At 33.2% G+C, this 22,642-nt stretch overlaps 1 long non-coding RNA gene across 2 annotated transcripts in view; it reads right to left on the bottom strand.

The window, feature by feature from the left end:
- Positions 1-13,884: 13,884 nt before the first annotated feature.
- LOC147581771 (uncharacterized) overlaps positions 13,885-22,642 on the bottom strand; it is a 575,779-nt gene continuing 567,021 nt past the window's right edge. For both annotated transcript variants that reach the window (XR_015249754.1, XR_015249755.1), the window contains one exon: positions 13,885-14,125. This is a non-coding gene — a long non-coding RNA (uncharacterized LOC147581771). The remainder of the gene's footprint in view (positions 14,126-22,642) is intronic.

Raw genomic sequence — 22,642 nt, 5'->3', positions numbered from 1 at the left:
CTGGGCTTTTCTTTGTTAGACGATTTTTGATAACTGATTCAATCTCTTGTGTTTTATTGGTCTGTTCAGGCTTTCTATTACTTCTTGATTCAGTTCTTAGTAGGTTGTATGTTTCGAGGCATTTATCTATTTCATTTAGGTTATCCAATTTGTTGGCATATAATTGTTCATAATAGTAATATGATTTATTATCAGTTATCAGTTATATTATTTCCTGTTTCATTTCTTACTTTATTTACTAAAGTCTTCCCTCTTTTCTTCTTGGTCTAGCTAAAAGTTTGTCCATTTTGTTTATATTTTCATAAAAATCTATTTTACTGATTTTTCTATTTTTTCTCTAATCTCTCTTTTTAATAAATAAATTAAATAACTAATTAATTAATTAATCTTTATCATTTTCTTCTGTTAGTTTTTACTTCTTTTTCTAGTTCTTTGAATTATAAAGTTAGGTTGTTTAATTGATGATATTTTATCTTTTCTAATGTAGGTATTTAATACTATATACTTACCTGTCAATAGTTTTTGCTGCATCTCGTAAGTTTTGGTAAATTATATTTTCATTTTAATTTGTCTCAAAGTATTTTTTAAATTCCCTTTTGATTTTCTCTGTTACCCAATTGTTGTTTAAGAGTGTGTTGCTTAGTTTCCATGTGTTTGTAAATTTTCCTGTTTCATTCTGTTACTGATTTCTAGTTTCATTTCACTGTGTTCTAAGAAGACACATAATATGATTTCAATCTTCTTAAATCTGTTAAGACTTATTTTGTGACCTAACGTGATGTATTTTTGAGGATTTTTTGTGTGTACATGAGAAGAATGTATGTTCTGCTACTCTTGGGTGGGAAGTTCTACATATGTCCATTAGGTTCATTTAGTTTATAGTGTTGCTCAAATAAGTTGTTACCTCATTGACTTTCTGACTGGGTGTTCTATTATTAGAAGTAGGACTATGAAGTCTCCTACTATTTTTTGTATTGTTGGCAATTTCTTCCTTCAGCTCTGAAAATATTTGTCCATATATTTAGGTCCTGTAAACTTGAGTATATATATTTTTAAACTGTTATTTCTTCTTACATGAATTAACCATTTATCTCTACAAAATGACTTTTGACTCTTGGAACAGTTTTGACTTAAAGTCTATTTCATTTTATATAATTATATCTAACTCTGCTCTTTTTTGGTTACCATTTGAATGGAATACTTTTTTTTAATCCCTTAACTTTCAGTCTCTTTTTATCCTTACATCTAAAGTGAGTTTCTTGTGGACAGCATTTCACTGGATCTTACCCACTTAGCTACTCAATGCCTTTTGATTGGGAAGTTTAATCCATTTGAAGTGATTTCTGATAAATGAGGATTTACTATTGCCATTTTGTTAACTGTTTTTGTCTGTTTGCAATTCCTTTATTCCTCTCTTGCTGTCTTATTTTGTTATTTGATTATTTTTTAACAGTTTGATTCCTCTCTCTTTATCTATTGTGTATTTACTATAGTTCTTTCCTCTATGTTATTTGAGATGTGTATAGGTCTTCTTGCAAAATTACAACCATCTATTTAAATTTGATAACAACTTAAGTTTAATTGAATACAAAAACTCTGTACTTTTACCCCCCCACACACACACACACACTTTCTTGTGTCAGAGTTTACTTATGTATGCATCTGTTACCAAATTTTTGTGATTTTAGTTATTCTTAAACTTTTGTCTTTTAACTTTTATATCAGAGATACAAGTAATTTGCATACCACATTACAATATTAAATTATTCTGTATTTGACTATATATTTACCTTTGCCAGTGAGATTTATATTTTCATATGTTTTATGTGTCTTCTATCCCATTTAAAGAAGTTCTTTAGCTATTTCTTATAAGTAAGATAAGTCTAATGGTGACAAAGTCCCTAAGTTTTTATTCTGGGAAAACACTTTATGTCCCTTCATTTTTAAAGGATAGCTTTGCAGAGTAGAGTACTCTTTAGTTGACAATGTTTTTCTTTCAGTACTTTGAATATACCATCCCACTCTTGACTGGCCTGCAAGGTTTATATTGATATAATCCATTGGCAGTGTTATGAGGAGGATTTCCTTATATGTAACAAGTTGCTTTTCTTTTGCTGCTTTCAAATTTCTCTATCTTTGACTTTTGATAGTGTAATTATAGTGTATCTTGGGGTCAATCTCCTGAGTCTGGATATCTATTTTTGAGGGATTCCTGAGTCTGGGTATCTATTTTTTTCCCCACATTAGGAAAGTTTTTTGTTACTATTTTTTTTAATGTTCGTTTATCTTTTGAGGGGAGGGGGGCAGAGAGAGAAGGATAAAGAGAATCCCAAGCTCAATGGGGCTCAATCCCATGACCATGACATAATGACCTGAGCCGAAGTCAAAAGTCGGAAGTTTCACTGACTGAGCCATACAGGTACCCTGGTTATTGTCCCTTCCTCTCTCTCTTCTCTTTCTAGGACCCCCATAATGTGTATATTGGTTCCTTTGATGGTGTCCCATTAATCGTGTAGTCATTCTTCACTATTTCTTAATTCTTTTTTTCTTTTCCTCCTGTGACTAGATAATTTCAAATGACCTACATTTGAGTTTACAGATTATTCTTCTTAAGTCTGCTGTTGAAGCTCTCTAGTGCATTATTTAGTTCAGAGTTTGTATCCTTCAGCTCCAGGCTTTCTGTTTGATTTTTTTTAATGTTTTCTCTCTGTTGAATTTCTCATTTTGTTTTTAGGTTGTTTCCTGATTTTATTAAATTATCTGTGTTCCCTTGTAGCTTGCTGAGCTTCTCTAGAACAATCATTTTGAAATATTTGTCAGGCCCCTCACAGATCTCCATTTCTTTGGTGTCAGTTACTGAAAGTTTATTGTATTCTTTTGGTGGTATCACATCTCCTTGATTTACTGTGTTCCTTACATACTTACACTGGTACTTGCACATTTGGAGAAGGAATCACCACTTCCAGACTCTCTATACTATCTTCATTAAGGAAAGACCTTCACCTGAGGGGAGGGACTACAGAGGCACTGACTAGGAGACTATACAGAAGCATGCTGTGGCACCATGTCTGGTGGCATGTAGGTTTCTAAATGTGAGGAGTGGTAGCTCTGGGTCTTGGGGTCACAGTGACTTGGTGGCTCAGATTATTATGGTCTGCACTGTAAACAACTCTGTGGATCCTTTGTGGTATACAATGACTGTGTGGGTCCTCAGAAATCCCTCCAGGCCCATTGGTGAGCACACCTAAGAAGGCAACAAGATTTCAAGACTAGTGGCATAAATGTGTGTGGCTACTAGGGATAGCTGTGAGCATGTGTGCAGTAGTGGGGACCAACAGTAAGGATTGGGGCTACATGTGTGTGCATACATGACCACACTGGTTAGACATGGGCTTACACATAGCAGTAGGAGCCAGAGCTGGTGGCAGGGCCTCGGGCAAACTGAGTGCACACATGCTGGCCACACTGTTTCCTGGGGCCAGGGCTCCTGCAGTAGCATTAGGTGGACTGGCTCCAGGGAGGTGGCATCTCAGGCAGCTGTAGTCTGTAAAGGCAAAAAACGTAGGATTTTCACTGGCGAAACTGCAGAAGGTCCATGGTGGCTGCAATCATTGTTCACTGGCATTGGCAAAGGCTCACTAGTAAAAGCTACTGGCATTCTCTATAGAGCAGGTTGGTGTGGTCCACAGTACTCAACACTGCAGGGTCCTCAGTGGTGAAAGCTACTGGATGTCCATGGAAGCCACAAGGGCTGTGAGGTCCTCAGTGGCAAAGGCCAGTAAGATTCTCTGCAGAGCAGGCCATGGTTGCTGTGCTGGCCATTACCCAACACATGGCTAAAGTGATGGTCCCCACCCTTCTTAGCAGTCTGCAGACATCTCAGCTATGCCAATTTCCCCAGCAGCCTGGGCGGGATAAAATCAAAGATTCTTCAGGCAATATCCCATAAGACTAGGGAAGGTGATCATTCATCCTGCTCTCCTTTTTCCCTATCAGAGGAACTCATGGTGTTGGAACTGTACCAGCATAGGGGATGGGATGATGCAGGCAAGATGGAATTGTGCCACCTACACTTTCTGTGTATTCTTAGGGTTTGGGGTTTTTTTTTTTTGTTTTGTTTTGTTTCCTCCACTGTGTTGCTGCAGCTCATTAACTGGACTCCTGAGCTTTCCCAGAGCTATTTTCATTCATGAATAAGCTATCTAACTGCTTTCTGTGAGGAGATGAAGGCTGGGATATGTACTCTTCCATCTTGCTGATACCCATTTTTCTCTCTGAAATAGGTGTTTTGTTTTGGTTTTTTTTTTTTTTTTTTTTTTTTTTTTTTTTTTTTTTTTAAAGCAAGGCATCTGGGTTGCTCAGTCGGTTAGGTGTCTGACTTCGACTCAGGTCCTGATCTCATAGTTCATGAGTTTGAGCCCCGCATCGGGCTCTGTGCTGACAGTGCAGAGCCTGGAACCCACTTGGAGTTCTGTGTCTCCCTCTCTCTTGGCCTCTTCCCCACTCACTCTCTCTCTCTCTCTCTCTCTGTCAAAAATAAATAAACATTTAAAAAAAGATTAATTCCAGTGAAAGTAAAGTTTAGTGGCTATTTCCCATTCTGCTGGTACCCTTCTAACAAGAAATTATTTTTCACCAACTTCAATCACATTGAAATCTGTTTTGTTTGACAGAATAAAGTTCAAATCCATGTGGCATTCCTACTATATTCTATATATATTCTATTATAGAACAAATTACAATGTCTATATTGAAAAATTATGGAGTTGGCTTCTGTGTATTTCAGCAAGAAAGACACATTTTCTATCAAATTTTAATGATATAAACAAAAAGAACCTTAATAACTATTTAATGAAGAAAACAAGTTTTTATATTCTGTGCCTAAGGCAACATGGAATAAATCTAGATTAAAAAATAAATTAAAAAATCAGTAATCTTCCTAGTATATCTAAATATCTCTATATTTTGTATTCTTCAGATGTTTGACTTTTTAAATAACGTGTTTTGTTCATATAACAAAATGACTAGGCATTTATTTCCTTGGAATTCTTTAGCCTTAAAGATCATTTTCTGTTACTTCCAGGTGCATTTTTTACTTCCACTATAAGATTTCCTACTACATAATGCAGAGCCTTGACACTTCCAAAAATATTTTTAAAAAATAAAAACATCTTCAGTACTTTTGAATCATTAAATGTAAAATCTAGTAAAGAGATGGGAAAATTAAATTATTGAATGTCAATTAATAATAGTGCTGTTTCCTAATACTTTTAATACTCAATTTCTCAAATGATTACATAGGAATGATTCTCTTTGTTTCAGCAAGTTAAAGTGCTCTAGAAGTCATTTAATGCACTGTCTGCCTCTCTGAACACTTTCATACGCTTTCAATTTCTTTAATAAAAACATACAGAATCTAGTATTCCTCTAAATTGCAAGGGAGAAGCAAGGAAGACAGTGAAATAGAAAGGCAACATGAAAGGAACTGGAATGAGACAAACTCTGACAGGAAGATGAAAGGAATAACATAGTTGAGTATATTTAGATGTAGGATCTTAGTATTTTTAAGTACCTACTGAATTTCTTGAATATTATTTTGACTTCTTCCTCTTTAGTTTTCTTATCAAAAGGTAATGTAGTGCTGTGTAGTACCTTTTTGTTAAAACTTTGTATTTCGTTTGGAAATTTGAGCTACTTAGTTTCACATATGCTAGATAGTACAGTTGGATACTACTCATGAAGTCATAGCAGTTTATTGACTTTGATTCCAAGCACTATATCTCTTTGCATGCCTGAAGATATGCTACACAACAAAGTAAATAACACACGCATGACAGTCTCAAGGACAGATGCTCAGTGGGAAAAACTGTTCAACATCCAAGCCCTCCACTGTGCCCTAAAGCACCACTATATAAAAGTGAGTGACAAGTGGATGGTAAAAGAAAAGGATCAGCAGGACTCCATCAGCTGTGACATGCAGCATAAGGAGATGACTGTTTATCAGTGTTGTGCTGAACTCCTGACACTGTTTTATGCTTTGGCTTGATAAATTTGATATCTATATCTCAGATTTTTCCAACTAGCAAGGGGTTTTCAAACACTGCCAGATATTTTTGTTGTGAGAAAATGCTGTGATTTCAAATGAAATTGTCCTTAAGGGAAAACTGACCTGAAGAAACATTTTGTAAATTATGTCATGGAAAGAAAATAAACTATTAGGGAAAGATGTGTTTCTTCACTATTTCTTGCACTATTGTGACAGTGATAGATTTTTCATGGTGGCATTACCTGCAGGTTAGATTCATAATTATCTTTGGAGAAAATTTTGAATTATAATTATTTTGGGGCAAGGTGGAACTGTTTATATACTTGATTTATATCTTACCGGGATTTATAATTTCTTATCACTACAATATAAATAGGAAGAATACCTTAGTAAGTGTATGTTTATAGTAATAAGTTGGATCTCTTATAGTTGGTCTATATTTAATACATGATGTGCTTCTTACTGCAATATTCCATTACTGGATTAAATAAAAAATAATAAATATGAAACAATTGTTATAATTACAAGTTTCTACTAATAAAAAAACTGCTTAATTTATAATTAATTCTTATTTTTGTAGTCAAGAAGTTGGTGAAACTGAATCAGACTCAAATTCAATATTCTCCTAAATTAAATAAGATATTTTATGAAGTTTCTAGTTACCATTTTTTCCAATATATCTTACATAATTTAATAAACTCTATGGAATCAAAATAGTTTCAAAGACCTAATAAATAACTTTAGTGAAAGAAGATGGGGTCTCATAAATTAAGAAAAAACATGTCAGAACACGGGAGGAAAATTTAGAAGTAAAAGTCAAACAAAAATAAGCAAAAAATTCCAGATCCAAGATGCTGCATAGTTTCTATGTAGACTCTAGATATCTCATAAAGGTTACAGTTAATAACATAAATATACACTATTCTTAAAACGTTATATTGAAACATTTTTAAATACCCTGTTTTTCTAATTAACTTTTTATTTCACCATGCGAGATGATACTTGACTCATGAAATCAGTTTAATACTTTCAGTATGCATCACATAATAATATAAATGCTAGAATTCATGAAGATCAATAACTGTAATGAAAAATTTCATATAAATGAACAGGCAAGCACATACTTTTTAGCCTAATACAGACACATTCTTTTCAAAGATAATGGCAGTTAGAAAACATGTAGATAACATTAAGAAAAATGTATATTTAAACAATATGCTAAATAAATTTATTCAATAATTTATGTTTTCTGATAAACATTTATAATTAAACCAAAATTTGTCATTTATATCCAAAGTACCATAATGTGAGCTCAGAGCCCCAGTGTGGAAAAAAACTCATAGATTAATATACAAATTCTCCATTCAAATTAATTTTTGACAAAATTATACCAACATCTATAATATCTTTCTTAGACCATATATTATTTTAGAAGTTAGGAAAACCCAAAAGATAAATGTATTATATCATTTTATACATATATACATTTTTAGACATATGTATATATGTATATACAGTAAAATCTTGGATTGCGAGTAACTTGTTTTGCAAAGTGTTCTGCAAGGTGAGCAAACATTTCTAATAGATTTTAACTTGATAAATGAACGACGCCTTGCAATACGAGTATTACACGACACTGAATGTCACATGATCACAACTGAGTCAATGGTCTTCTCTCTCTCTCACTGTGGGATTATGGGTGATTGACAATACGATATCACATTTCTGTGAACTCCTCAAAAGAAGGCAAAAGTAAGTGTCACTGAATAGGCCCCTTGTTAAAATTGCACAAAAAGAAAAGATTCCGTTGAGCCAACAGATAGCAGTGATTCAGTTAGTGATAGTGAAAGTCGTCCTACACAATAACCCTCCTCTCTCTTGTCTCTCACACACCAGCCAGAAGGTTTTCTAAGGTAAGTGCAGGTTAACTTGTTTATTTTTCTTTATATTTTGTATTTTATTTATTATTTTGTATTATATTACAGTATTGTAATCATTTTTATATGAATAATTTTGGTTTGTGGAACAAATCATCTGAGTTTTGATTATTTTTTTATGGGGAAATTCGCTTTGACATACAAGTGCTTTGGATTACAAGTATGCTTCCAGGATAAATTATGCTCACAAACCAAGGTTTTAATGTACATGAAAAGGGTTGCAAGAAAAAAAGTACTATTAGTTATGACATTTAACTAAGGCTTAATTCATATGTCTTTTCTTAATAAAATCTCAGACACTCAAAACACCAATAACATTTGTCAAGAATTAGAACAAATAATAATAAACTGTGCATAGAACAATACAAGACTCCAGAGCAAAAGCAGTCTTGAAAAAGAAAAGCAAAACTGAAGGTATCACAATCCCAGATTCTAAGATACACTACAATGCTGTAGTAATCAATAAGCAGTGTTGAGAAACTAACAGCTACATGCAAAAAGATCAAACTGGACCACTTTCTTACACTATACACAAAAAATAAATTCAAAATAGATTAATGACCTAAATGTAAGACCTGAAACCATAAAATTCCTATAAAACAACATAGGCAGCAATTCCTTTGACTTTGGACTTAGCAATATTTATTTAGATATGTCTCCTAAGGCAAGGGAAATAAAAGCAAACATAAACTATATGTTTATAACAAAATATAAACTATATGTTTATATTAAACTATATGTTTATATATAAACTATATGTTTATATATAAACTATATGTTTATATATAAACTATATATTTTATATATAAACTATGTGTTTATATATAAATATATAGTTTATATAAACTATATGTTTATAACAAAATAAAAGGCTTCTTCACAGCAAAGTAATCAATCAACTAAACAAACAAACAAAAAAAACAACCTGTGGATGGGAAAAGATATTTCCAAATGATATATCTGATAAGTTGTTAATATCCAAAATATATCAAGAACTTATACAACTCAACACCCAAAAACCAAATAATCCAATTAAAAATGCACAGAAGACACAAACAGACATTTCTCCAAAGAAGGCATACAGATGGCCAACAGACACATGAAAAGATGATTAACATCACTAATCATCAAAGAAATGTGAATCAAAACTTAATGACATATTGCCTTACACCTGTCACAATGGCTAGAATCAAAACGACAAGAAGTAACAAGTGTTGGCAAGGATACGGAGAAAAAGGAACCCTTGTGCACTATTGTTAAGAATTTAAATTGGTGCAGTCACTGTGCAAAACAGTATAGAAGTTCCTCAAAAGAGTAAAAATAGGAATGCCGTATGATCCAGTAATTCCACTACTGGGTATTTACCCAAAGAAAATAAAATCATTATAATAAAAAAAATACATGCACTCTGTATTTATTGCAGCATTATTTGCAATAGCAAGGTATGGAAACAACCTAAGTGTCCATTGATAGATGAATGAATAAAAGTGTGGTATATATACACAAATGGATTATTACTCAGCCAAACAAAAGGTGAGATTTTGCTATTTGTGACAACAGTAAGTCAAACGGAGAAAGACAAATACCATATGTTTTCACTTACATGTGGACTCTAAAAACAAAACAAATGAATAAACAAACAAAAAGCAGAAACAGACCCATAAATACAGAAAACAATTTGATGGTTGCCAGAAGGGAGGGAATGGAGGGATGGCTTGAAGGGGAGTGGGAGATACAGGTTTCCAGTAATGGAATGAATAAGTCAAAGAGATAAAAAGTACATCATACAGAATATAGTCAATGGTATTGTAATAGTATTGTATGATAAAACATGGCAGCTACACTGTATTGTGACAAATGGTGCCTACACCTATAGAGGAGTAGAAACAGTATTGTACATCTAAAATTAATGTCACATTGGATATCAACTATACAATTTTTAAAAAGGTCCCTATTTGGAAGACCTTAGAGTCAGGAATAAATGGATCAAGTTGCATAATTTTTAAAAATGCATATTTAAATATATCTTGTGTTCCAAAATTAATTAATTTATTAATTAATTAAAATAAAAAAATGAAGACGGTCTGTTCTCAGATTGACAAAAGAAATAGAATTTCTTATAAAGTGAGGTAAATCCATGGAATGATGATTATATATCTAAGGTATATACTAATAAATCTGTTTTAGCTTTTTGTTGTTTTCAACGTAACCATATTTTCAAAAATATGGTTACACAGATATATAAATACTGGGTATTTATGGTCTCCAATACATTCCTTCAATTTAATAAAGGATGGAAAAAAAATAAAATCTCAGTTGCTAATACTGTGCTATATTCAACTAGATACGAATATACCAAAATAGAAATCTTCTAGCTTCATCCAACAGTTGGTTATTATATTTAACAACAACCAAAAAATCTGCATTGTGACAAAGTTTGTTTAAAATCTTTTTACGTAATTTTTCTTTGTTGAATTAATTAATTAAAGGAACATTTTATTGTTTATTATATGATTAGTCTGGTGTTCAGAGATCAACAATTAAAACGCTAGCATCCTTAAAAACCTACAACTACACTTGTATAACTCATACACAGAAGAAAACAAACTTCAATGAAATTCTGGGTTACAACATTTCTGTTCCTTGAGAATTTTTTTTTAATGTTTATTCATTTTTGAGAGAGAGACAGAACGCCAGCAGGGGAGGAGCAGAGATGAGGAGACACAGAATCCCAAGCAGGCTCCAGGTTCCATGCTGTCACCACAGAGCTGGATGTGGGGCTCGAACCCTCCTACTGGGAGATCATGACCTAGCCAAAGTCAGACGCTTAACCGACTGAGCCAACCAGGTGCTCCACCTTGAGATTTTTTTTTTTTTAATTTTCACAAACTCTTAAACTTAATGAAAATAATTAGTAAAACTCAGTGTGAAAAAAACCTTTTTTTAAAATGATTATTCCTTATATATCAAGCACAGAGGTATAATTACAAAAGTAATGGATTTAGTGTTAGAAAACCTGGAGTTAAATCCCACTTCCAACTCTTACAGAGAAATTTACTTAATTAGGCTAAAGCTAAATTTACCTACTTGTAAAGTAAGTATAATGGTATCTGTCATACCTCTTTTAGAACTTCAAAACTTTTCTAAAGATCAAATGAACTGCTTCTACAGAAGCACTATGTGAACTCCCAAATAATAAATATAAATTATTTGATTACCACATTCACCAATAATATGATAAATGCGTATATTAATATAAACTCTGGCATTTATACACATCAAATGCTAGTTTATTTCTGTATGTTTTCAGTTCCTAGAAGCACAGATCATAGAAATAATTTTCTTAATTACTAAAACATATTAGGACAACCCCTCTCAAAATTATACAGCACACCACTTTTAGTTAAATATCCTAATTCAGCACTGTAAAGGAGTATTTATAATACTTTCATCACGTATAACTCTTCCCATGTTATCACTCAGAATTCTCAGATAACCCATACACTTTTTTAAAAGAAATAATATGCAAATTTTACAGTTTATCAGTGCAGTGTTCTTCTCCTGGGCCAATTTACTATATGTCATAGAGCAGAGGATAAAGAGAAGTTTAGTCACAGATCTACCATGAAATATGATACATTTAAAAATATTTGTTGTTTGGATAGGGATCAATGCAAACAGAAAAATTAACAATAAAATGAGTCCCTGGTAGAAGTAAATCAAATAAATCCTCCCTCAGGCTTCCCAGGATTGCCATAGTAAAAGGTATGCTAAAAAGAAGCATTCCAATTACAATTCCAAAATTATAAAACACCATAAGCAAAAGTCAGCAGACAAAACACCAACAGACCACCAGAGCTTCAAATAGTAATCCTCTCAGATAAAACTATAAAATAAGTATATTTAAAATAATTAACAACATAAGGAAAAGAAACAAAACATAAAAAGATTGGTGATTTGGGAGTAAAATATAAGCATAGTTTAGAATACAGGAAGACAAAAAGTAGAAAGTAGGAAAAAAAAAAGCATCAAGGACAGAATGAGGAAACCCAAATAAGATTTCAAAAATGAAAGACTAGGGGCTGGGTGGCTCAGTTGGTTAGTGTTCAACTCTTGATCTTGGCTCAGGTTGTGATCTCGCAGCTCCTGAGATGGACATAAGGTTGGCACACAGCCTGATTGGATTCTCTCTCCTTCTCTCTCTGCCCCTCACCCACTCACACATTCTCTCTCTTTCCATTTCTCTCAAAATAAATAAATAAACTTAAAAAAAAAAAAAGACTAGACAGAATACAGAGGCAAAATTTGAAAAGATAACACATTTAAGAGATTGCTTCATAAAACAACACTAACTGAATAAAATAAATGAAAAAAATCCAAAGCTAAATTTAGAGCAGCAAAAACTACAGAACCCAAGATACAAAAGGACTTCAAAGCAACTAAAGAAAAAACACAAATTATTAGGAAAGAATTATAACAAATAAAATGACTCTGATAGCAGGTTTCTCAAAAGGACAGAGAAGCCAGAAAAAAAAGGAATAATACATTTGAAGTGCTAAAAAATATATTTTGACAATTAATACATACCCAGAAACATAATCAATCAAGATGATAATGAAATTAAGGTACTTTCAAGTAAACAAAAATTGAGACAATTTGCCATTAATGCATTGTTACTCAAAAAACCACTAAAAATGTACATAGGAATAAAAAAACAGAAAAAAAAACAATATTAAGAAAGGAAAATTAGGGGCGCCTGGGTGGCGCAGTCGGTTAAGTGTCCGACTTCAGCCAGGTCACAATCTCGCGGTCCGGGAGTTCCAGCCCCGCGTCAGGCTCTGGGCTGATGGCTCAGAGCCTGGAGCCTGGATTCTGTGTCTCCCTCTCTCTCTGCCCCTCCCCCGTTCATGCTCTGTCTCTCTCTGTCCCAAAAATAAATAAACGTTGAAAAAAAATTAAAAAAAAAAAAAGGAAAATTAAGGGGTGCCTGGGTGGCTCAGTTGGTTAAGCATCAGACTCTTGATTTCGGGTCAGGTCATGAACTCACAATTCATGAGCTCAAGCCCCATGTTGAGCTCCCTGCTGACAGTGTGGAGTCTGCTTTGGACTTTCTGTCTTCCTCTCTCTCTCTCTGCCCCTATCCTGTTCATTCTCTCTCTCTCTCTCTCTCTCTCTCTAAATGAATAAATAAATAAACATCTAAAAAGGAAGGAAAATTAAAATCCATATTGCTCATTAATATAAATCTAAAAATTCAAAACGGCAATTTAAATTCCACACTATATCTAAAAACAATAATTAAAAAATGACTACCTTTTCTTTATTCTAGGAATTTAAAGATTGATTTTAGTTAGAAATTCTACAAATACCCTTTATAACACTGGGATATTAAAAAAGGGAAATATGTTTATCCCATTAAATATACTTAAGACTCTGATAAAATTAAACACTCATTCATGACAATAACTCTTAGTAAACTAATGATATAAAAAATACTTTAACTTAATAAATTTGATAAACCTAGGGTACCTGGATGGCTCAGTCAGTTAAGCATCTTGATTTTGGCCCAAGTCATGATCTCACAGTTCAAGAGTTCAAGCCCCACATCAGGCTCTGTGCTCACAGTGTGCAGCCTGCTTGGGAACCTATCTCTCCTTCTCTCTTTGCCCCTCACCTCAAAAATAAATAAATAAAAATAAAGTTAAAAAATGAAAATAAGGGATGCCTGGGTGGCTCAGTCAGTTAAGTGTCTGACTTGGACTCAGGTCATGATCTCATGGTTCAAGCCCAGCAACAGGTTCTGTGCTGATAGCTCAGAGCCTATGCTGATAGCTCTGTGCTGATAGCTCAGAGCCTGGAGCTGCCTTCAGTTTCTGTGTCTCTCTCTCTTTCTCTGCCCCTCCCCAGCTTGCACACTGTTTTTCTCTCAAAAATAAATAAACATTAAATTTTTTAAAAATATATATAAATAAAATAATAAACTTGATAAACCTATAATCATATTATTTAAAGTAAGAAACATTAGAAACTACCTTTTAAAATTAGGAATAAGAAAAGTGAACACACTCACCATTTCTAGTCAACACTGTAATACACTGAAGGGGCAATGGAATAAAACTTCACACCAGATGGAAATTCAAATCTCTAACAAAAAATAAAGCAATAAAAAAATGGCAATTATGTAGACAAATATGAGTTATATGTTTTCCCCTTCTCTCTTTTTAAATTTTTTAAAAGACAAATGACTGAAGCAAAATTATAAAGCTTTCCTATTTAATTTTTAACACAGATAAAAATATATACATATTCTCAAATATATATGAGAACATGTCACAAAGGAGGGAAGGCACTGTTAGATGGAATTAAACTGTTATAAGCTTCTCACACTTTACATAAGTCCATTATGAACACTAATTGGACTGTGGTAACTTATAGATGCATTGTATAATTTCCAGAGAAAATACTTTAAAATAATGTAGAGTTGTAGGGGCACCTGGGTGGCTCAGTCAGTTGGGCGTCCTACCTCGGCTCAGGTCATGATCTCATGGCTCATGAATTTGAGCCCCATATTGGGCTCTGTGCTGACAGCTCAGAGCCTGGAGCCTGCTTTGGATTCTGTGTCTCCCTCTCTCTCTGCCCCTCCCCCACTTGCACTCTGTCTCTCTCTCTCTCTCCCTCAAAAATAAATAAACATTAAAAAAATAATAATTAAAAAATAATGCAGAGTTGTAGCTAAAATAAAGAGAAGAGGAATATTAAAAATATTTAATTAACATAAATGAAAATAAAAAATGATCAGAGGTACCAAAAACAGAGAAGACAGCATGAAGAACAAATTATAAGATTAGACCTATATTTAATCATATCAGCAATTACATTAAATATAAATGGACTACATTTCCCAATTAACATGCAAATTATCATGCTGAATTAAAAAAGCAAGACCCATATGCTATGTGTCTTTTGATATAAAGACACAAAGGGAGTCCTGGGTGGTTCAGTTGTTTAAGCTTCCAGCTTCAGCTCAGGTCATGATCTCATGGTTGGTGAATTCAAGACTTACGTCAGGCTCTGCTCTGACAGTACAGAGCCTGCTTGGGATTCTCTCTCTCTTTCTCTCTGTTACCCCAATTGTGGTCTCTCAAAATAAATAAACAACAACAAAAAAGAAGCAGTTGATATAGATGCACAAAAATGTTAAAAATAAAAAGATAGAAAAAAGATAAAGTATGCAAAAAGTAAAGCTAAGAAGTCTGGAGTGGCAATATAAATTCAGGTAAAAACAAACTATCATCAGAAGTACTGCCAAAATTGTAAAAGGATATCTCATAATGACAAAAAGGCAAAGTACACACAATTAAACATGCAAACACACAAAACAATGTAACATTATTTCTAGATACATATATATGAAGTAAAGTGCAAATAGTGTCACTGGTCATAACATCACCAAGAAGAACAGAAAGGATGACATGTGGAGGAAAAAAAAAAAAGGCTTCCACTTTATTTGTAATAATTGATCAAAGAAGATCTGAGGCTAACAGAACTCCTTTTTCATCTTGGCTAAACTTCAAAAGCAATATTGGACTAAAAAAATAAGCAAGTTTTGGGGTGCCTGGATGGCTCAGTAGGTTGGGCATCTTACTTCAGCTCAGCGAGTTTGAGCCCCACATCAGGCTCTGTGCTGACAGCTCAGGGCCTGGAGCCTACTTTGTTCATGAGATTGATCTCACAGTTCATGAGATTGAGCTCTATATCAGGCTCTGTGCTGTCAGAACTCTGTGCTTAGGATTCTCTTTCTACCTCTCTCTATGCACCCCCCCCCAACTTGTGCTCTCTCTCTCCCTCCCTCTCTTTCTAAAAGTAAATAAATAAACTTTTTAAAAAGTTTGAAATATTTGTCAGATGATAAATACAAAATTCAAAAGAGATTCCCTCTGGACAGGATAAATTTTAGAATAGGAAAAGGTACAAAGGTAATTTCAATCATAAAAACAATTGTTTATTCCTTAAAAATAATCCTAAAAAATGCAAATACTATATACCATTCAGATGTCACCAGCCTAGAAAAGTATGCATTAGTACTCAATGTATTATTCTTTATACTTTTCAATTTGAAGTATGTGTGTATATTTATATTACACTACAAAGAGTAAAAATTAGCCCACCTTTCAGCTCTGTCAGGTCTTCACCAGGAATAGCGTAAGCTACATTAATCTATTTTCTAGTTTCCAGAACATTTTGCATTTCTGTTTTACCAGCCTCATAATCAAACAAAACATCATTAAGATTGAGAATAAAATATAAAAACTACCCTCCCAAGGCCCATCAATGTTCCAGATAAAAGTTTTCATCATCTAAAAATGCAAAACATCTGTTTGTGGTTCTACTTCCTCTAAGCATCAAAACCATTACTATGTCTAATGCAGTTATGATCTTTAAAGTAATCACCTCCTACAGGAAAGTACAAGCATGACTTCTCCAGCAAATAAGTTAAACAATTCTGTCCAATTGTTTCCAAAGCAAAATAGTTTGTTGGTCAGTTCATACTGCTAATTATTATCCTCATGATAATGAAATAATCACATCACAAGAGAGAGGAAATCCCAAAATCACCATCATCCTTTCTAAATAACTGAATTAGACAAAAATCAAATGTGCTGGCAAACCAAGGAAGACTTTGACTATAATATTATTAAATCAGTCTTTTTCAATACAATACATATATTATCCTAATTTTGATATTTTACTATCTAGAATTAATGCTAATGCTCCAATCTGTGGCCAGTCACTAAGATAGGTGCATTATTCATGCATTCTTTCAACTCCATTATTACTCTGTCTCCCTTTTTATGCTAAATAAGAGAGTAGAATCACATATACCTGTATTATAAATTAGCTATTTCATGCTCTGTATCTTTGTGGGTGGTGGGTTCATGGATTAAATACATAGGTCAAAAATCACCAGGCTGGACAAGTTGAATTCATGAAACAAAAAAAGTTCTCCCTGATTACTAACTGTCAACCCAAATTTCTCTCCCAGAAGTAACTCTGGTTATCAATTTACCATGTATATTTCTAGATCATTTTATACACACATGGATATTGTTTCCTTCCTCTCCCTTTCTCTCCCTTTCTCTCAGTCTCTCTTCCTGTCCCCCCTCTCCCTCCCTTCCTCTCTCTCTCTCTAATTACCTAAGTGGCATGCTGTTGTAGATATTAGCCTACAGTTTACAATTTCCACTATAAATTGAGGATATTTAACTGTCAGTAGTATTCCACATTTTATCTACCCATTCCTTTATTGACTATTTTGTTTATTCTTATGTTATATCAGGGCAAATAATATTTCAATAGTTTTTTTGTACATGGCTCCTTGGGAATATACAAAATGTTTCTCTAGAGTAAATATAAAAAAATATTATTGATTCTTGAGGTATGTGAATATTAAATTTGAATAGAAACTGCCAAACTACCCTCTAAAGTAACTATAATGAGTTATACCTCTACTAATAGTGTATGGAATTACATGCTTTCCTATGCTCTCAGAAACATTTATTTGGTTATCAAACTGAAAGATTAAAAACATAAAACATGAATTTTATTTCCAGTAAAATTAAGAACTTTTAAAATTTATTACTGGTATTTTATACTTCTTTTTTTATTATTATTTTAGAGAAAGAGAGAGAGAGAGAGGGAGCACAATTGGGTTAAGAAGGAATGAGAGAGAGAATTCTAAGCAGACTTCATGCTCAGCATGGAGCCCAAGGCAGAGCTCAATCCCATGACCCTGGGATCATGACCTGAGCTGAAACCAAGAGTCAGACATTCAACCAACTGAGCCACACAGGAACCCCTATATTTTGTACTTCTTATGTAAATATCCTGACCATACCTTTTGCTCATACTATATTACCTTGTTTTGCTTTTTTTTTTTTTTAAATATTGCTTGGAGGAAACTTGTATATATCCTGGATAGTAACCTTTGCCAGTTATTAGGGTATTGCCATACCATATTTTCAATAATACCATAATTTTCCAGTATTAATAATATATATAATTTCTCCAATTCTGTTGTTTATAATTTACTTTATACTAAAATTCAAAAATTATTATGTAATTACATTTATAAATGTTTTCTTTCTTTTCTAAGAAAAGAACTTGTCACCTGTTTAGAACTGCCTTACTATAAAGTCAAAAACATTTCTGCTTTATTTTATTCAAAAACATTTACAATATCACTTACTCATTGCCTTATTTATTTAAACACTTTTATCTTTAACTGACCTGGTGATTATCTTCTACATGTATGAATGACTTGAGTAGGTATTGGGAGACAATTCTCTAAAGGTTTCTGATAGATGCATGTTATGTGAGAAAAGCATAACTGCCTTTTTTCCCAGACTATCATCAAGGATGCTAGTATAGCGAACAGTCTTGAGATATAAAGATAATGCTTCTGTCAAGAGTAAACGACAAGCATGCTTACTCCCCATTATTAAAGAATAATTTCCTTAAGAAAAGGATCTCTCTCTGTAATGTAACCCACTTTATGGCACATGGCCTCTGGCCCCAAACCTGTGAACATCTAGAAAACATGAAGAACAGAACGATGTCAAAAAAATAAGTGAGAGAAGGCTTAATAGTTCTACATTCAAATAAGATGCATATCTAAATAATATAATTTATATTGACTTTAAATTCATTTCTAGAAAAAATGGAAAACAGAATAGGTAAATTTCATTCTCAAAATATAATCTGCTACTCTGGTCACATCTTTTTCCTAGTATCTGCTTCTAATAGGAAATTGGTGAAAGGCTTTGGAAAATTAGAATGACTACATATATCAATTACATCCCATTGTGCTTTGAATATATAGATGCTCCCTAATTTATTTTTATTTAAAGGGCATTAAATCTTTGTCTCTACCACACTCCAATATTTGTTTTGATTCTGCCTTTGAGGATTTGAATATGCTGAGATGAACAGTAATTGGATAATATCTGAGACCAAGCATTCAAAATTGCAATCCAAGAAAGAAAGTTCTGAGTAAAGACAGCATACAGTAATGGAAAAAAGAGTAATATCCTTAATTCTAGTGTGTGCTACCACAAATGCAGGAGTTCATGTGACATACGTAACTAATCTTGTTTTTAAATAGAGGGAGCCAAAAGCATTTTAAATCATCAAATACTGATGACCAGCCATGAACTATGAATCCAAGCAGAAAACATGGTAAAAACTGACCTGATTTTCTTCAAAGAAGAAATAAGATTTCTAGAGGTTTCTATTTAATCCTTTGATCACTGTCTTCCCACACATCTTACTTCTTGGGAGTTGAGGAAGTTGAAACTTATTTTAACTGGGCAATGGAGTCAAGAGGGAAATTTTATAGGAAGCTAATTAAAATTATAAACTTACAGTAGAGTGCTGGGTATGACTGATTCTACACATCATAGCCAAACACAACAAGGAAAGCTAAAATCTTTTTCCTTTAATTTAAGAGTAGGGGATTAAGGAAGTTGAGACAAAAGACCTCATGGAGGCAAAAACAAGCATATGGAAAAAGTTACTTAAAACATAAATGCTAAACTATACCAGAATGTTCCACAAGCAACTTAGTTTTGCAGTCAAAGACATGAGAAAGGAGAATGTAAATGAAACAAAAAAAAATGAAGATGAGAAAAACAAAATCAAGTCAAATAAGCCTCTTGAATTCTTGTCTAACTCTTTTTTTTTTTTTATTTATTTTTTTTTTTTTTAAATTTTTTTTTTTCAACGTTTATTTATTTTTGGGACAGAGAGAGACAGAGCATGAACGGGGGAGGGGCAGAGAGAGAGGGAGACACAGAATCAGAAGCAGGCTCCAGGCTCTGAGCCATCAGCCCAGAGCCCGACGCGGGGCTTGAACTCACGGACCGCGAGATCGTGACCTGGCTGAAGTCGGACGCTTAACCGACTGCGCCACCCAGGCGCCCCTTGTCTAACTCTTACATTTATGTAAAAGAAGAATTTTTTGACTTAGAAAAAATAAACTATTTTCAATAATTTTAAAAACACTCTATCCATCATAAAATCCAGTGCACTAACTGATGTCATTTTGAAGTATGACTGCAAACATAGTGTCTTAAAGATTTGCATAGCTTACTAGATGAATTAAAAATAAACACAGCTTTGATCCTTAAATCTTTTTAAAAGCTGGTAAGTATTTTAGTGAGCAAATTCTGTTTTTTTTTAATCCTTTAAGTATTTAAGTGAGCTATGATTTTGATGACAGCATTCTGCTACAAACACCTAGATATAAAGTGACTTTAAAAAAAAAAAAAAAGAAAGAAAAGAGTTAATATAATGCATACTAAAAGTTTTCATTTTGACCTGAGTACAATGTAGCAGTATTTTTCACATAGATTGTTTATGGTTTCCAATTTAGTGTGCACATCCTGACTGATTTTTAAAACCTAAATGAATAAAATGAACTCTTTATGGATCATTTTATATAGTTCCATGGCCTTTGACAAATATATGAATTTGACAAACCACTACCACAGTCACAATGCCGAACATTTCCATTACTCCAAAATTCCTTTATGACGTCCTTTTATAATCAACCTGGGAATGTTTTTGAAACTCAATACCAATCCAGTTGTGTAGCTGGCCCTAATTTTAGATATTTCGGTTGTGTAAGAAAATAAATTCCTTTTTGGTTTTGTTTTTAGTTTGGGTCATGTTTTTTGTCAGTTGGATCTTAAAAATCCCTAACTGATGTGAAACACTGAGAAGAATAATTAATAAATTTAAGATTATCTAGCCTACAAAAGTGAGGTTTTAGAAAGTTAAATTTATCTTTGAGTACTAAAAGAACAAACATATGATAGCTTAATATTCAAGAAAAAGTAGAATATAAATCCAGGATTTTGTGAAAATAATTAAAACATTCTTTGGACTAAAGTCTGTGCCTTCCAAGATTAATGACCTATGATTTTATAAGTCTATGAAGGGATGATAATAGAAGTTATAAATGGAGAATTTAAAATACTGACTAAGAAGCTATTATACAAAGATCAAGTATCAAGGTGACTGAAAACTATGGGAAATATGAACAATATTAAAAAACAAAGTTAAGAAAAAGAATCATTGAGGGAAGAATGTGAGCACAGCATGGTTGAAATAGTTCTGATTTTTGCAGTTACAAGACCTGGACTTCAATACCATTTTTCCTACAAACTGTTACCATGTTTTTATATGACAATGAAAAATATTTAAATCCTATGGTATCCCAACCAAAAAATGAATAATAATAATAATTAAAATTATTCCTTAATTCACATGTTTCAAAATCAAACAAGATAATCCATTTGATAGAATATTTCTGAATTATGAAGAGTTTTTGAACATATTATTTTTCCTTACACTGTTATTAAAATAAGTGGAATTTAAAGAATTGCTTATATATACAATATTGGAAGTAGAAATGTGTATCAAAGCTTAGAATAATTGGGGCGCCTGGGTGGCTCAGCTGGTTAAGCATCTGACTTCGGCTCAGGTCATGATCTCACAGTTTGAGAGTTTGAGCCCCACATTGAGCTCTGTGTTGACGGCTCAGAGCCTGGAGCCTGCTTTGGATTCTGTGTCTCCTTCTCTCTCTGCCCCTCCCCAACTTGTGCTCTGTCTCTCTGTGTCTCTCAATAAATAAATAAATGTAAAAAAAGTTATAGAATAACTATCAAAATAGAAGACAAAGTTTTAGGAGTTGTGTGTAGGAATAAGAGCACTTTTTTTAAAGCTAAAGTTATCCCTATGTATACTGGTCTTTTTGTATAACCCAGGCTTGAGCGAAATTATATCCTAGTGTTTAGTTCATCTTTCCTCTATTTTCCCCAAATCCCCATTAGTCTTAGGAGTAGTGAAATGGTGTCAAACATCTCAGGAGTTTTATTTACATCCATCTTCCCTGAAAGCCGGGGTAGATTTTCACATAAAAGCAGAAAACTCTCCAGTTGGATGAGAATGTCCTTAGTAGTGAGAAGACTGCATGGATGACTGACAATCCCAGAGCTGTGCTCCAATGGCAGCTGTCTTACTCTTCTTAAGAGGCAAGGAAAACAAGACATTTGGAAGAAGAATCTCCCTTCATAGCTAGGGAGCTTAATTGTCCAAAAATATGTTAATAAAAGTCTATTAGCAAACCGGAGAGGAGGTTGGGTATTCTATAGCCGGGATCATTTCCTATTCAGTGGCAAAATGAATAGTGTGTTTTGTTTGGATTGGAGATACATGAAACATGAATATCAGGAAAATTCATTAAAACTCTAGGTCTGAGAATATATATATAATACTATAGCTGAGCAGCTAAAAGTTTTATATATCCAGGAAACGGTAAATTGAGATAGGACATGTGATTCAAAATATATGTGTATCCTAAATAGTTGTACATAGAACCACTAGCAAACACACACACACACACACACACACACACACACACACACACACAATCCAGGCTCCTCTGAAATATATTTATAAGAATGAGGATGTTATAAAAGGCAACTCTCCAAAAGGTCTAAAAAACGAATTTTATAACCCACCCATCTCTCTAACATTGTGACATTGGGGTAAAAGACACACAGGTTTTGATGAAGAAAATATAGGAAAAAATCTATCA

The sequence above is a fragment of the Puma concolor genome, chromosome B1 (genome assembly GCF_028749965.1).
Source record: "Puma concolor isolate L17-30 chromosome B1, mPumCon1.1.hap2, whole genome shotgun sequence".
In the NCBI taxonomy this organism is placed as follows: Eukaryota; Metazoa; Chordata; class Mammalia; order Carnivora; family Felidae; genus Puma; species Puma concolor.
The sequence above is the reverse complement of the archived record's forward strand: the minus strand, read 5'-3'. Positions and strand labels throughout refer to the sequence as shown.